At 37.4% G+C, this 15,422-nt stretch overlaps 1 protein-coding gene across 2 annotated transcripts in view; it reads left to right on the top strand.

Annotated features, from left to right (window-relative positions):
- The first annotated feature begins 278 nt into the window (after nucleotides 1-278).
- wasf1 (WASP family member 1) overlaps nucleotides 279-15,422 on the top strand; it is a 58,113-nt gene continuing 42,969 nt past the window's right edge. For both annotated transcript variants that reach the window (XM_028440276.1, XM_028440274.1), the window contains exon 1: nucleotides 279-636. The gene's annotated coding sequence lies outside the window, so the exon portion shown is untranslated. The remainder of the gene's footprint in view (nucleotides 637-15,422) is intronic.

Here is a 15,422-nt window from a genome sequence, read left to right as displayed (position 1 = left end):
TAAAGATTGGATTGTAAAGCAGTTTATAATCTGCATGTTGAATAAAGAAAGGCTAAAAGAAGGGAAATCGATTTTTTTTTAATATTGATTGGACCACACGCGTAACGAATTCTGATAATTACCCAATAATGCAGGCGCACGCGATAACCGCGAGCCTCCCATAGAGCCCACATCAGCACGGGACGCTGGTCTCGCGCCCCAACAATAGAGTGGCACATACCATTATTTCCGTCCGACCTGGGGGGGGCATTTTCGCTCAGAAATATCGTTTTCCCTTATTGCCACCGCGCGTAAAAAGCAAAAGCTGACATTAATCATAAAGAATTATGGTTTTCGCTGTAATGAAGATGTGCTGAGTCGGCGTGGACGAGCTTGAGAGCCAGTTTCACCCTCATCTTAAGTGTTGAACCCCATTGGAAGAAAGTGGCTGGCTTCTTCTTCTTCTTCGTCTTCTTTTTCTTTTTCTTCTTCGCCGCCGCCTCTTCCAGTAGGACTACATTAGATATCACAGGAAAGGAAAGGAAAGGAAAGGAAAGCATGGATCCACTACGGGGATTTAAATTCCTGGACACGGTGACGGTGAGGAGTCAGTGAAGATGGAAACGGAATAAGCGATTATTTCACAAAACAATCCAGGTAACCACAATAACTGTTGTGTGTCATATTTCCCCAACTTAACAATGCGAGTTTTTCTCGGGTTTCGACTCTATAACAATCCCTTATATCAGCAGCAAGTTTTTTTTCTTTTCTTTTCTTTCTTTCTTTTCTTTTTTTTTTTTTTTTTTTAAACCAGTGTCACCGCGTTGTAACACTGGATCTAAACTGGTCTGGAACACAGTAATGTAACACTGGCTGGCCATCACTGCCTCCACACATCAACGTACAGGTGGCAATGTAGACTGCCACCAAAAAGTGCAGGATGTTCCTTTGTTTTTATGAAACAGTAGTTAATCATTCATTAATGTCTTTGTAACAAAATTATCACGATGATGATGATGATGATGATGATGATGAGTGGAGCTTCACATCTGCACGAGCTTCTTCTTCTTACTCCTCCTCTGCAGCGTCACATCACATTGATGAGTGAATACGGACCTACAGCATATTATTATAATAATATTGCAATGTTGAATAGATTCCCCAGAGAGAAAAATGAGGCTGATTTCCATCACTCTTCCCCTAGTGCATGTGTTATTATCATCTTCATCATCATCGTGCGTTCTGTTGTACCTGAATCACAGGCAGAGCCAATTAATATTCCTGTGTATTCCCCCGCATTGACTTGCCGGGAGGATATGGGTTGGGGTCTATTCCAGCTTGCTCGGTTTGCAGTCATGGGGGATGGTAGCCTTCAATCCACAGAAATAATGCTTTGTGAAATCCGAAACCCAGGCTCTCTCTCTTTTTTTATTTTTACTTTTTCCAAGTGCAACCACTAAAGTGCTTCTTTCTGCATCCCCAAGAAGAGAGCACAAAATCTTTATATTTATTAAACAGCACAACTTAAAGTTTTGGGGTTTTTTGCATTCTAATGGCAGTTTTGTTAATCTTGCATAGGTAGTATTAGTAGTAGTTGTAGTAGTAGTATAGTGAGCTTTACAGGTCGATATTCTGCAGCTGTGCAGATTCAAACGAACTTTTGGTGAATTGTTGCCTCTGATGCTGCTGTGAACTTTGGTCGAAAAAAGTGACAAAGTGAATGAACACATTGACTCTTAAAAAAAAAACACAAAAGGACAGCAAAAAAACTAGATAGTTACTCTAAAAACACACAAAATTACACAAAAGGACAATAAAACATACAAAATCAGAGAAAAATATTCAAAAATGCAGAAACTGCACAAAAAATGACAAAAGAATACACCGAATGACAGTTTTTTTTTTTTGGCATTCTAATGACAGTTCATTTAATCTTGCATAGGTAGTAGTATAGATATACATATTGATATTATGCAGCTGTGCAGATTAAAACTGAAGTAAAACGTTACATTAATTGTTGCCTCTAATGCTGCTGTCAACTTTGGCACAAAAAGCATAAAAGCGACAAAGTAAATGACCGAACGATACACAAAAGGACAACAAAATCAGAGAAAAATATACAAAAATGCAGAAACTGCACAAAAAATGACAAAAGAATACACAGTGACAGTTTTATTTTGCATTCTAATGACAGTTCATGTGATCTTCCATAGGTAGTAGTATAGTGGACTTTACAGGTCGATATTCTGCCGCTGTGAAGATTTAAACAGAAGTTAAACTTTTTGTGAATTATTGCCTCTGATGCTGCTGTCAACTTTGGCACAAAAAGCATAAAAGCGACAAAGTAAATACACAAACTGACTCTAAAAAACACAAACTGACTCTAAAAAACACAAAATGACAGAAAAAAATACCCATAAGAACAACAAATATAGATAGTTACTCTAAAAACACACAAAATTACACAAAAGGACAACAAAAACATCCTATTTTTTTTTTTGAATTCTAATGACAGTTAATGTAATCTTGCATTGGTAGTAGTATAGTGGGCTTTACAGGTGGATATTTTGCAGATGTGCAGATTCAAACTAAGTTTTTGTGAATTATTGCCTCTGATGTGAACTTTGGTCTAAAAAGCATAAAAGCAACAAAGCTTGAGAGCTGTTTCTTTAAATGCGGTAGTAAAATAACATCATGAATGAATGAACTAGCTGTAGAGCAGCAGCAGTTATTGATAAAAGTCTGCAGAACTGCTGCTGCTGAGGATGGAGTGTATATGAAAGCTACAGTAGTTTGTGGCTCAGCGTAAATAAAAACAAAAACAAACGCACAATAAAAAGCAGTTGAACTTTATATTATTTTCTATAAAAGGTTGACTTATTGGTTAGATCAGCGATGGGCCATTTTTATTACAGCCAGGGCCACAAATCTGTGATTTTATGATCCAGTGGACACATTATGAACATTCATGATGTCAGCATTAAAGTAATGACCAATCAGAGCAGGAAATAAAAGTTTTTTTTGTCCTTTTGTGTTTTTTGTGTATTATTCTGTCATTTTGTATGTTTTGTTAGAGTCATTTAGTGAATTTGTCGTGTGGTTTTTTGTATTTTCATGTGATTCAGTGCGTTTACTTTGGGGCCTGCACTAAATTAGTCCGAGCGCTCCATGTGGCCCCCGGGCCGCGAGTTGCCAATGTCCAGCTTAGATCAAAAGTCTACAGTTTATCAGCAAATAAAAGCGATGCTTCTAAAATTTTGACAAAAGTGTTTCCATTGAAAATTGTTTTGGGGGTGGAGCCTCGTAACTTTCACAAAATCTGATGGACGATGGACTCAAAACTTACTTGTAACACTCTGCATTACTTTGTTAGCTATCTATTCTAATATCACAGTAATCATTTTTAAGTATAATGCTAAAAAACACCTTACTCTCCTCTTCTGTCCTCTGTTCTCCGCACCATGTTTTCTCGGAGAGAAGTGGTCATGTGACCAGGTACATCCAGGTCCTAGGACATGTATTTGCGGAAAAAGTGTTTCCATTGCGCTATTGCGGTACATTTTAATTTTGAAACGTCTGAAAAACCTCCTCATGAAAGCGTATAAACTTTTTTGCCATATTTGAGTGTTTCTTTTTTTTATTCAGGTGTTTCCATTACCAGTTTTTATTACGCTATTTAGACTTTGTGCATTTCCATAGGGTAGTGGAAACACAGCTACTGTTAATCAGGACAATATTTCTAATTTATGAATGAATAGAGTATGTGTAATTATTTGTATGTACATTGCACACTTCTGTGCAGGGATTTGAGGAAACAAGGATTAGTATCTAATGCATAGGACAGTCTTTCCAGTCCAGACATTTACATGACAGTAAAATCCTGTGGTTTGGTTTGTTTGTAGATAATTTACTGCGTTTTTACTGCATCGGTGCACAGCTCAAAGTGGATGTCAGGCTGAAGATGTTGAGAGGAAATGTTATTGTTGGGAGCTAATGATAATAATGGTGATTATTATTATTATTACTGTTTATTTAATTTGTTTTCCACCAATGGCAATACCTGATATTTCATTTCCTAGTAGCAAAAGGAGAATTAAACTGTCACGTTTACACCCAATGCACACTGGAATACTACGGAGGGAGATTTTAGTCTTTATTGTTCAATAAAAAAAAAAAAGTGTTGAAATGCAAATTTTATTTTTTGATTGAATAATAAAGACAAAAATGTACTACCTATAATATGGCCCAAATACAAAAAAGATTACTCCAATAAAAAAAGAAAACACGCATTTCAATCAAAACAAATATTTTTAATCAAAGAAAAGAAAGTGTTCAAATGCAATTATTTGGGTCTCAAATATGATTGAAAATGTTTTTTTTTTGGATTGAATAATAAAGACACAAATCTACCTCCATAGAATACGTTCACTCATTGTTTTTTCTCTCAGGAATAGTAACGCCTCCTCCTACTGTTGACCTGTGTGTGTCTGAAGCCCACGGAACAGAGTGGCTTCAGCATTTGGACTCCTCCTACTTGTTGACATTGCTCTGAGCTTATGCCAGGGTGGTTTTTCTTGTGGTACCAGAAAGATATATTTCTTTACTCTCAGAAGTTGTAAGGGATCATGTAATTAAAAATGAAAAAGGGGGTTTATTAAAAGAGTCACAGGGAAAGAAAGAAGAACAAAAATTGGGGAAAGTAGTGTCTGTATGGATGTTTTGTGTGTGTGTGGCGTACCATGCCTGCCTACGTGCCATTTGGCTAAGTCACAGGCAGACCCTCTATCTCCCAGCTGTTGGGACGCTCCACAGGGCCTAGTAGTACATAGAGGCTATTGTTCTTCTTTTTGGCCTTGCTCACAGCTCTATAATACTGCTTCTGTCCACAGCTTGAACTGGTCTCACAGAGAGACACCAGTGCACAGTTTAGCCTGTCGGACTGACTATTTCAGAGGGGGATAACATTCTCTTTCTTTCTTTTTTTTTTATTTTATATAGATGTTGGACACTAGATTGACGTATTTCTCTTGTTTATGTATAACATAACACTTAATACCTCTCAAACTCCAGGGAAATAAGTTGGTGAGGTTTTCCTCATCTAACAATTGCTCCACTATTATAATAATAATATCCTTTATCCTGAATTTGTCTGTAGAGCACCACAGCAGCAAAAGTAAATGCATTTTAAGTACCGGTAGGTCTGGGCATTAGGGATGTAACGATTAATCGTAAGGCAGTTAAAAATTGATTCATAGGTATCACGGTTCACATCGATACTCTGAAAATTGAATCGTAGTACTTTTTTTAAATAGCAGAGGGCTTCTATCTATTGTTCTTGTCCAGAAGCGTAGGCGGCAGGCGGAATCGCTGCTGCTCTTAAACTTGTTCATAAATGATTCCTTACCCCTTTAGCACCGAAATAATATCTGTAATATCACGTGAATACCTGTAAAAGTCACGTTTTTCTATTAGCTCTGTCTGCTAGCGCATAGCATCTCTTCTTCACTGCTAGAATAGCTGCATGCCAATCGACGACTGGGTTACCAGCGCCCTCTGCTGGTCCAAACAAATATCTGATGTAAATATAGTACAATTACTGTTTTTTTTTTTTAAAGCCCAATTGTTAAGGCACTAAATACATTTTCAGTTGCATTGATAAAAATTAATCGTGATTATCATTTTGGCCATAATCGTGCAGCCCTAACCAAGATCTTCCCCTAAACAAGCCACACTACGGAACTCACTCACACGTGCTGTCCCTTACAGGAGAAAACATATTGTGCAGCTGTTTGTTAATAAATGTGCCTGTCTGGCATTTTACATCAGCATATTTAACTAGTTTTTTTCTAAAAAGACTGAGTTATTATTTAGATTTATATCGTACAGCATATCGTAAGCCTGGGCGATAAAACGATAATGAAATACATTGCGATAGAGATGTAATCAATTACAATAGAAAATATGTGCGATAGAATGCTCGATAATTTAACTCGTAATTTCAATTAAGCATTTATGTAATGTCTATATTAGTACATTAAACAGTTTCTTTTTTTAATTAGTCGTTTTTAGTTTTTTTTCCATTGATTTTTTTTAACCTTTTTTTAAATGTTAAAGATTACGTTAAAAATAAAAGTATTTTAATTTGGCTTTTTTTCTTCTGGTCCTTATTTTGAATAGGTAAAAAAAAAACTGAATCAATAATTTTCTTTATTGACTGATGTGAAACACTTATATCGCCCAGGCATATCGCCCAGCCCTAGTACATCATTAAAAAATTTTTTTTAAAAACATATCGAGATATGAATTTTGGCCTATGTCGCCCAGCCCTAATTTCAAGAGTTAAAAAAAAAATGTCTTAACGCCAATGTGATTTAAACAGCATCCACTGTGTCTATGGCAACAGCCAATCATAATGTATCTCTTAAAGATTGAAGTCAAAACTAAACTTTTGCTCCTCAAATATCCCATCTGAGGACATTACGATTATGATAGTGTGTACTAAAATATTGTTAACCTTACAGTTTTTAATGGTTGCATGATTTAAGGAAGAAGAGACTCCTGTTTGTCGTGCTGTGTTGTGGTAATCTCTAGCATTTAGTAAATGGAGCACTGCGGTCTTTCAACTGAGATTCAAAGTGTGGCTTTTAGAGGCCGTTTCCCTTGGTGTCATGTGTGCATTACCTCCAGCACGCTGCACATCTGAGTGATTGTGTTAATACAAGTACAAACTATTTGACTGATCCCCAAAAAATAATGCAATAAAGACTAGTTCCACTAAGAGGAAGGGTCGTTTGTACACAATAATACTCGTTACCGACTGAAATTGCCATCATCAGCTGCATTTAGTCTCAGTGACTCTGATTTGAATATTTAAAGTTAGGCAAAATAGTGATTAGACGCCTCAATGCTTATGAGCTGCAGATTACTCTCAGTCTCTCTCTTTAAACCGTGTAATCTTTTAACTCTCATCCAACTTTTACTACTCACTTTTACTGTCCTCTTTTTAGCTCTCATAGGGCGGCAATAGAAACATCATCTAAAGGAGAAAGTAGCTCTGTTTTCATTACAGTTTTTGACAAAGTAAAATTGTTTGTTTCCATTGAAGGTTGTTTTGGATGCTCAAAATGTCCTTATAACACTGTGGCTATAAGTAAGTATGATGAGTGTTCCCACTGTAGTATACTTGCAAGTTTCCCAAGATGACAAAAATGTGAAGCACACTGAGGCTATATATCTCTGTTAATTCGCCACTTTTGAAAGTTCTGAAAGTATTTTAAGTGAGAAAGTGACCAACATGTGCTCATTTGATCCATAAAAGTCACGGAAACACATTTCATGCTGGCATTTCAATGATTTTCAGAGACCTGCCATTGTGTTACTGACTAAACTTCCAGTTGACTTCAAAAGAAGAGCCCTGTTTACAAAAGAGATGCAAATTAATGGACAAGAAGAGATGCTTTTATTTTGAAATGGGGATGTATGATTTTTAGCTTGAAGTCGGTCCCAGGACCATTTTACATTCTGTTGGCAATGCATTATGGGGCGTAGAGTATGACTTGTGTGCCCACCATGCATACTTAAAAAATGTCCCCATATAATATACATCTGGGTATTTCTCACATACTCAATTTTTTCATACCATCTAATGTGAACGCATTACATACTAATTTTGATATCAGATTTAGTATGAGTAGTACATTAGTATGTGATTTCGAACACAGCCTAGTAATAATTTTTAAGTATAATGTCTGTGTCTCTTCTTCAGTCCACACGTAGCGCGCCATGTTTTCTCGGAGAGAAGTGGTCATGTGACCAGGTATGTTACATCATGTGACGTGTCTTTATGAGAAAAAGTATTATCATTGTGCTTTTGTGATACCTTTCAATATTGAAATGTCTGAAAAACCATAAAAGCTTTTTAGCGATATTTTAGTGTTTTTTTTCAAATTCAGGTGTTTCCATTACCAGTTTTTATTGCGCTATTTAGATTTTGCACATTTTCAAGGGTAATTGGAACGCAGCTGGTGAGAGGTAAATAAGGAAAGGTGTTCATAGATTAAATAGAAAAAAATAATTAGATGTGCTATTTATGCTTAGTGTGTTTTATGTATAACCAAAATACTGGGTATTTTGGTTATACACTGCTATTGCTTCTTCACTTTGCTGTGAAGAAGAGACGTGCCCTCTTAATGCCCTTGTGTGTTTGTCCACGGGGGTGCATCCACATACAAACAAGAGCTTTCTTCAGCTAGGAGCCAATATTTGGCTGTTCATTTAGAGCTCACAGCAAGGATTCTCTGCTCAGCTCTGGATTTGCATGAGGCTCGACTATAACAAGGCCCGTCTGATTTGTGCTGGATGGAAGCCCAGCGGAGGCTCTAAAGTGCATGCTTCTCTTCCCTCTACTACGCCAAGATCTTTTCTTTTCTTTTTGTCTTTGAAAGCTTTGCTGGAAACGACTAATTCACTTAAACCCTCATCCAGAAACTAAACTTGTTACGCTATTTATCCTTTATCACGCTGTCTTTTAGCCGTTTTGCCCGGACAAATTGTTGCTCCAGAATAGCCGTTCTGTGGTGAAAAGCTCTTTTAGAGACACTTAGTGCTTCTACAGTATGTAAGTGAAGGACTTCATGCTGCAGTGTTCAATCTGCAGGGAGAGGGAGATGCTTATAAGCTTGGATTATTTATGCTTATCTCCTGCTAAGCTTGTTTAAAGAATATCACCAATTTTTTATGATGGAGAAATCAAAGCCTTTCTCTGATGCTGTGCTGAGACAAGACAGTCCATTATATAACTCTTTGCTTTATAGAGTGTTGCTCACAGCTAAATGAGTGGCTAGGTTATTATTATTATAAAAAAAAAAAAAAGCCAGGAAAACCCTTTTTTGTGCTTGGACGCAGTGGGACTCTGACAGTGTGCATAGGCATTGCTTTTCTGTCTTTGATCTGCAGCTGTAATGCATAGGCGTGCGTTTTCGCTCACGTGAGCACCTCTGCATCATGCATGAATTCACACACATCCAGCCGCCTGATGCCTGATGGTGGCTGAGGGAATGTGATTCATTCCCTCTGAGGTAAAAGCCAGTGAGCTGTAACCATGAGGCATCATCTTCTTCGACACTATTGCTCACACCACTAAGTTTCTTCAGCTGTGACACTGCAGCAAGCTAGGCATCAACATGGTTAAATATTCATTTGAATAGTACGGTAATTAGAAATGCATGTCCCAAAGAATATTCTACAATTGAATAAAATAAGACCCTGAAAAATAACCTCACATAAAACAATATACATAAGAAAATTCAATAATTGAAAAGAATAGATGTCAAAATGAGGTCAAAATGACTATGTTGTGCGTTTACATTAGATAGTATTAAAAGATTTAATATGCAAGAAATACCCGGATGTACGCTATATGGAATGTAAAATCGTCCTGGTACTGGCTTGGAGCTAAAAATCAAACATCCCCTTTTCAAAATAAAAGCATCTCTTCTTGTCTTCCATTTGTTTTTTTTAACCGTTTTGTAAATAGGGCTCTTGTTTTGAAGTTATCCAGAAGTTTAGTCCGTAGCACAATGGAGGGTCTCTGAAATGTCAGAATGTAATGTGTTTCCACAAGTTTAATGGATCAAATGAGCACATGTTGATATTCACTTAAAATGCTTTCAGATATTTAGCCTCAGTGTGCTTCAGGGTTTTTGTCTTTGTAGGTTCCAAATGCATCATGGGAAACTTGGAAGTATACTTCAGTGGAAACGTTCATCATCGGTCATCGTCCTAATCATACTTATACTATATAGTAGACAGTATGTAGCCTACTCACTGAGTTTGTAGTGTATAGTATGGAGTGAGCCATTATGAACACAGCCAGTATTTAGTTCGGTCAACTGCTGGATTGAAGTGCTGGAGCGGAGTCTGGAATGGACTGCTTGTTTTGGAGATTTTAGACGCAGGCCAATGTAATCTGATCTTTTCTGTTGATATTGGACACCCATTCCAATATCAAATTGGATCTAATCCAATTAGAATTAGCTCTGTTGCTGTGTAATCAATGTTTGATAGCATAGGTAAAGTAACCCTGAGAATGTTTAGCATTGTAATAACCACAGTGTGGTGTGGCAGGTGAGGTTATTCAGAGTTCGCTGCCCTCCAGCCAACAGAGAAAGAAAAATAAGGGGATTGGTTGTGTGGTGGGAGGAAGTTTCCCTAATCCTTGATCTGATCAATTCTAACACCCCCCAACCAACCCGCATCAATAGGGCTTTGCACCAGAGACGTTGATCTCACACAAGCAGACTGACAGACAGCTTCTTCACCTGGGCCATACGGACTGCAAACACCCATGGACATGCACACACACACACTCACGAACAATCTCCCATAACCCCCCCCCCTCCTTTAGCACTAAACACTTTAGCACCTTAAACTGTTATTTATTTCTGTACATTACTCACCTATGTCTCGTTTTAAGAGAAAAAATACCTTTTTTTTTTACCTTTTTAAATGCCGTATGTTGTTTTTATTACCTTTGTATATACTCAATGCCCTTGTTTTTGTTCCTGTCTCTTAATTTATGCTCTGTGGTGTACTGTAGCTCTATGTGAGCACCCCTCAAATTTCGCTGTACCACCGAGTACAATGACAATAAAGACTATTCTATTCTATCCATTCTATTCTCGAAAAAATGTGTCTGTGGTTATTTAATCAACCTTTAATGTAGAGAAAATGTCAGACGTGTGTTTTGGAGTTAAATGAGGTTGGGCATGAGCTGCCTGGAGGTAAAATCAGCCTCTCCCATTTGGAAAAGCAGCAAGCTCGACATAGGTTCGTCCTGAGGTGTAGGATAAGGTCAAAGAGTCATTGCACCACTGTGTGTGCGCAGTTTCATAAATGTTAGCATCAGCTTGAGGCAAGAGCCTGTTTTGCATATGTTGAGCCTCAGGAGGACAGATAGGTGTTGACAGAAAGGCCTGGTCTCACTGCCGCAACTGCTTCGTTATTCCATTATCCTTTACAAGCATCATGTGTGTTTATATCCCTTTTTCCCCTCCTCTCTGGATCGCCCACTCATCTTGCTCATTGTTTAACTCTGTTCTACTTTGCACTTCTCCTCTTCTGTGTCCTACTTTGCATCAACTGACGCTGCTTTCTTTAAGGCTAATGAATGATGTATCAGCCAGTGTTGCAGTAATATTATGTCTTACCAGGAAGGAGCTTGTCTGAATAGTGAGTTCAATGAAAGGTAACAGTATTAGGGCCTCTGATTTTCCATTTCAAAACTACTCAAATTCTGTTTCAGGATATTACCATTTCCTTTTTATTATCTTTTCATTTTTAGAAGACTTTACTGACTATTAAACTTCATGAGATCGTACCAAAAACACTAAATAGGGTTATTAGGGTCAACTACTGTTATTAATTTACCATTTTGTATGCTTCAGAGAAGTTACGTAAACGGGATGGTTACGCTAGACCCTCAGCCACCAGTTTTACCAAAATGATTCCATTGAAATGTGTGATATGGTCCTAAAATCTTATTTGTGAAATCTTTAATTACCACCAATTTGCGAATCACCCTCACGTTTTGCACAAAATCCTGCGCAATTGAGTGATTGGAGATACTTCCGCTGTGATGTGTCACCATCATCTAAACCCGTCTTTGTACCGGAGCCTTCACAGATTTGAATGCAGACATAATAATCTGAACTGCTTGTTTATCACCACACATTAAAAACACACTTCAGACGTAGCTCTGCATTCATTTTCAGTCACAGGATAAGTTGATGACTAGTCGAACTGTCACACAAGCTTAAGGACAAGATTGTGGGCGTTATTGGACATCTTTGTCACGCACTCGAGACATTCAGTTATCACTTTTCCAGTGAAAAATAGCGTGTAAATGTGTGATATTGTCTCAAAACATGCATTTCTGTGTCATGTTGGGGTCCGATTTTAAATAACGAGAGATAGAAGAAGAAAAACTGATGGGATTGCTTTCTCAGTTTGAGAATGTAAAGTACTGTTTCTTTTCAGTGATCACGGAAAATTGGAGGTCCTACTTCATCACTAAGAATGAAACGCATGCTGTCTAAATCAGACTGTATTTATGTGCATTTACTTTTTTGGGGTTTTGAGGATTTTTGCTTTATTTCTAGCCATCTACCGTAGTTTATTGCTACTTGAACGACTATTATGGTGTCAAAGGTAAAGTGTGTCTTAGGCTTTCAGTTTGAAGGAGTTTTAAAGCTTTGAAAAAGGTTTCTGCCAAATATTCCTTCTGCTTTGAAAGATATCGGTAAATGTTGGCCATTAGAAAGCTCAATGGGTGTTTATCTACAACAGCTCCTGGATGCCTGAATGGTGACTGAAATCAACAAGGGCACGAATACCCAGATATCGTCAAATATACACAGCCTCTAAAGCAGAGCAAGAAGGCCAATGATAGCCGACAAGTGAAAATCTGACTTGCAGCGATAAATAATAGTCTTATGTGGAGGCAGAGATAAGAGCTGCTTTGTTGTTTCAGTTTCTTTTGGATTTGTATACACATCCATCCATTCACAAGCAACGATAGCTTCTTACAATGCCAAGAAGATGGTTGGGGAGCTTGAATTTGCACACGATAAAGATAAAAGTGTAAAAATAGAGAAGACCAAGGAGTAAGGAGAGCCTTTTACCTTTCAGGAAGACTTTTAACCATTTGGTTTTCAGTCAGAATGTGTAGATCAGAGACAAGTGGAGAGCATGTAGTGTAATAAAGTGTTCTCTTGTGATTGTAATCTTCTAGACATGCATGTTTGCATGTTATTCAACATTTTTTTTCTTTTTCATAGTACCTTTCCACCACAGCTGTTCCTCTTTTGGCATGCAGAGAACGTTCTCTCATTTTTCAGCCTTGCAGGTGGATTTCTTTTAAGTCCAGTGCTCAGAGCTATGTGTGGATGCCTGAGATTGAGGCTGGCAGGAGGGTGATAAGATGTCATGAGACATGGCTCACCTCATTCCGACTGCTGACCGTTTGAACCCTATGTGGGCAAGAGTTTTTGTAGATGGAATTCTAATCCAGAGGATAGGAATGAACCCGCCGCTAATGCTTTTTTACTAATGTAATGTTTTGCTAATAGTTCACAACAGGCACTTACCAACCGACCCCCAATTTACCGTGGAACTGAGAACCTTCTCCAGAACAGTGTGTGTTGAACAGCTGGGAGCAGCTGCAAAGGGTTTACCCATTGAATGGTTTGTGTTTGCGCCAACTGGAGCAGCCCGAGGCCACCTAACAGCAAGGGCACCTTACTAACCATCACGATCCCCATCTGCAGCCACTTTGTTTCACTGTCATTTACTCGTGCACAGATGCAGACCGTGACATTGCATATAAACTAAAGAGACGGCCGATGATTGGTTTGCACAGCTGCCGGGAGCTCTGTCTGATAGTACAGTCTACTCGCAAATCCTCCCTGCTGCTATCTCGCCCAACCCGAGTTTGTTCCATATCTGTCCATGAGTTAGTGCCAAGCCAACACCGATGTCGGGGTGAAATTGAACCTCTGTTTTCAGTGTAGATTTAAGGACTTTAATGGCTTTCTATGTTGGCACTGCAGTGTGTAATATCCTGCCCGAGTTGAAGCTTATGTTTTCAAAACTCAGACAAAAGAGGGGGAAAATGTGTGAGTTAAGATGCATTACACTTGTTTCTATTTTCTTTTTTGTGTCAGCATATCTGCAACAGTTTTTTGTTAAAAAAATAAATAGCTAGGTGAGGAAGTAAACGATTAGCAGAGGTGGCAAAAGTACTAGTCTTTAGTACTCAGGTAAAAGTATAGATACTTGAATAAATAATGACTCGGGTAAAAGTAAAAATATTTTAGTTGCTTCTTTACTTGAGTGAAAATAAAAAAAGTACATGCTACTAAACGTACTTAAGTAAAAAAAAGTAAAACAAATGTCCCTTCAGTCATAAGACAGGGTTTTTAAATCAGCAAATTCCATATCTTTTATTTTTTTAAGAACTTGTAAAAAACTGTTAAAGTTAAACCTGTTACCTTTGAACATATGGAGATTTTAGCGCTCATAACAAATACAATTTGGAAATAAAATATGTCAAGAAAAAAAATGCAAAAGCTCAATGAAACCCAGAGCAGCTTTGTATTTAACATTTACTTAACTTAAAAATGCTAACCATAAAATTAAGGGACTTAACAGAAAAAAGCTTGCCTCAAACTACCAAAATTTTGTGTCTTTTTATGTTTTCGAAGGTCTTAAAAGTAACGAGCTAATTATCAAAATGTAAGGAGTAGAAAGTACAGATATTTGTTTTAAAAAGTAAGAAGTAAAAGTAAAAAGTCGCCAAAAAATATATATATACTCAAGATAAGCACAGATACCAGAAAAAACTACTTAAGTACAGTAACAACAATTAGAGACAAGTCAAGTAATACATAACTAAACTACGTGTGTGGGATAAAGCATGTGTTCTAAAAAGATAAATAAGAAGGCTAGAAAAGTGAAATAATTTTTTTATATCAGATGATGACATAGTGTAAGTCTCATAAACCAATAAATCAAAGATCATTTTTGAGGAAAAAAGATGTAAACAATTGAAATTGAAATCACCGCTTGAAAGTTTGTTTTGATCCCCACATTAAACACCTTTCTTATTTCACATTGCATTGTGGGATGTGGAGTCCCATAGAAGGATGCTTTGAAGTTTTTTTTTACTTCATTTTTACCGTTATTTCTTGTGTTTGCCCTCAAACACTAACAAAGAGACTTCCCATCCCAACACATTTGTTGTGTTTTCAATGACTGACGGTTGCGGCAAAACAATGGATGATGTTTATTTTGGGGTTTACACAAAAAAATTTTATGTCACAGGGAATACCGGATACGAACTAGAACAAAAATAGTGTTGAACGTCAACGAACCACTGTCCTCCTTGTCTGGCCAAGAAACACAAGAAATCAAGGTAATCATTACGTTTCAGAAACTTTCCATGTCCAGTATTTACATTTTCCCTTGTTTATACATCTTGTTTGAATTAAAGCAGCACATGGTAATCAAAGTTGAGAGCAAGTCTGTATTTTGTTTTATACAAAAGTAGTTTTTCAAGCAGTAAATAAATGGTGCCACTGTCACACAAATACAGGCAACTCACCCTTTACAAACAAAGCAGTGTATGTTTCTGACTACAGCTACTGTATTTAAAGAGAGACTGTTTTTGTTTGCCAGAAACCATTAAAAATTAAAAAAAACTGGAAAGGTCAGATTGTTTTACTACAGTGGGTAGAGAAGACAGGCAAAGGTCAATACTCCATAAAAAGGTCAATTATTATAACATTAAGCTTCATGGCAAGATGTTAAGTAATGGCTGGAGTTCTGTTCTCTGATTTACTCCAGCTCTCTTAAAAGTCCTAACAACTGTTCCAACACTAGTTCCT

Source organism: Gouania willdenowi, chromosome 24 (assembly GCF_900634775.1).
Source record: "Gouania willdenowi chromosome 24, fGouWil2.1, whole genome shotgun sequence".
Taxonomy (NCBI): Eukaryota; Metazoa; Chordata; class Actinopteri; order Blenniiformes; family Gobiesocidae; genus Gouania; species Gouania willdenowi.
This window is presented reverse-complemented; position numbering and strand designations above follow the sequence as displayed.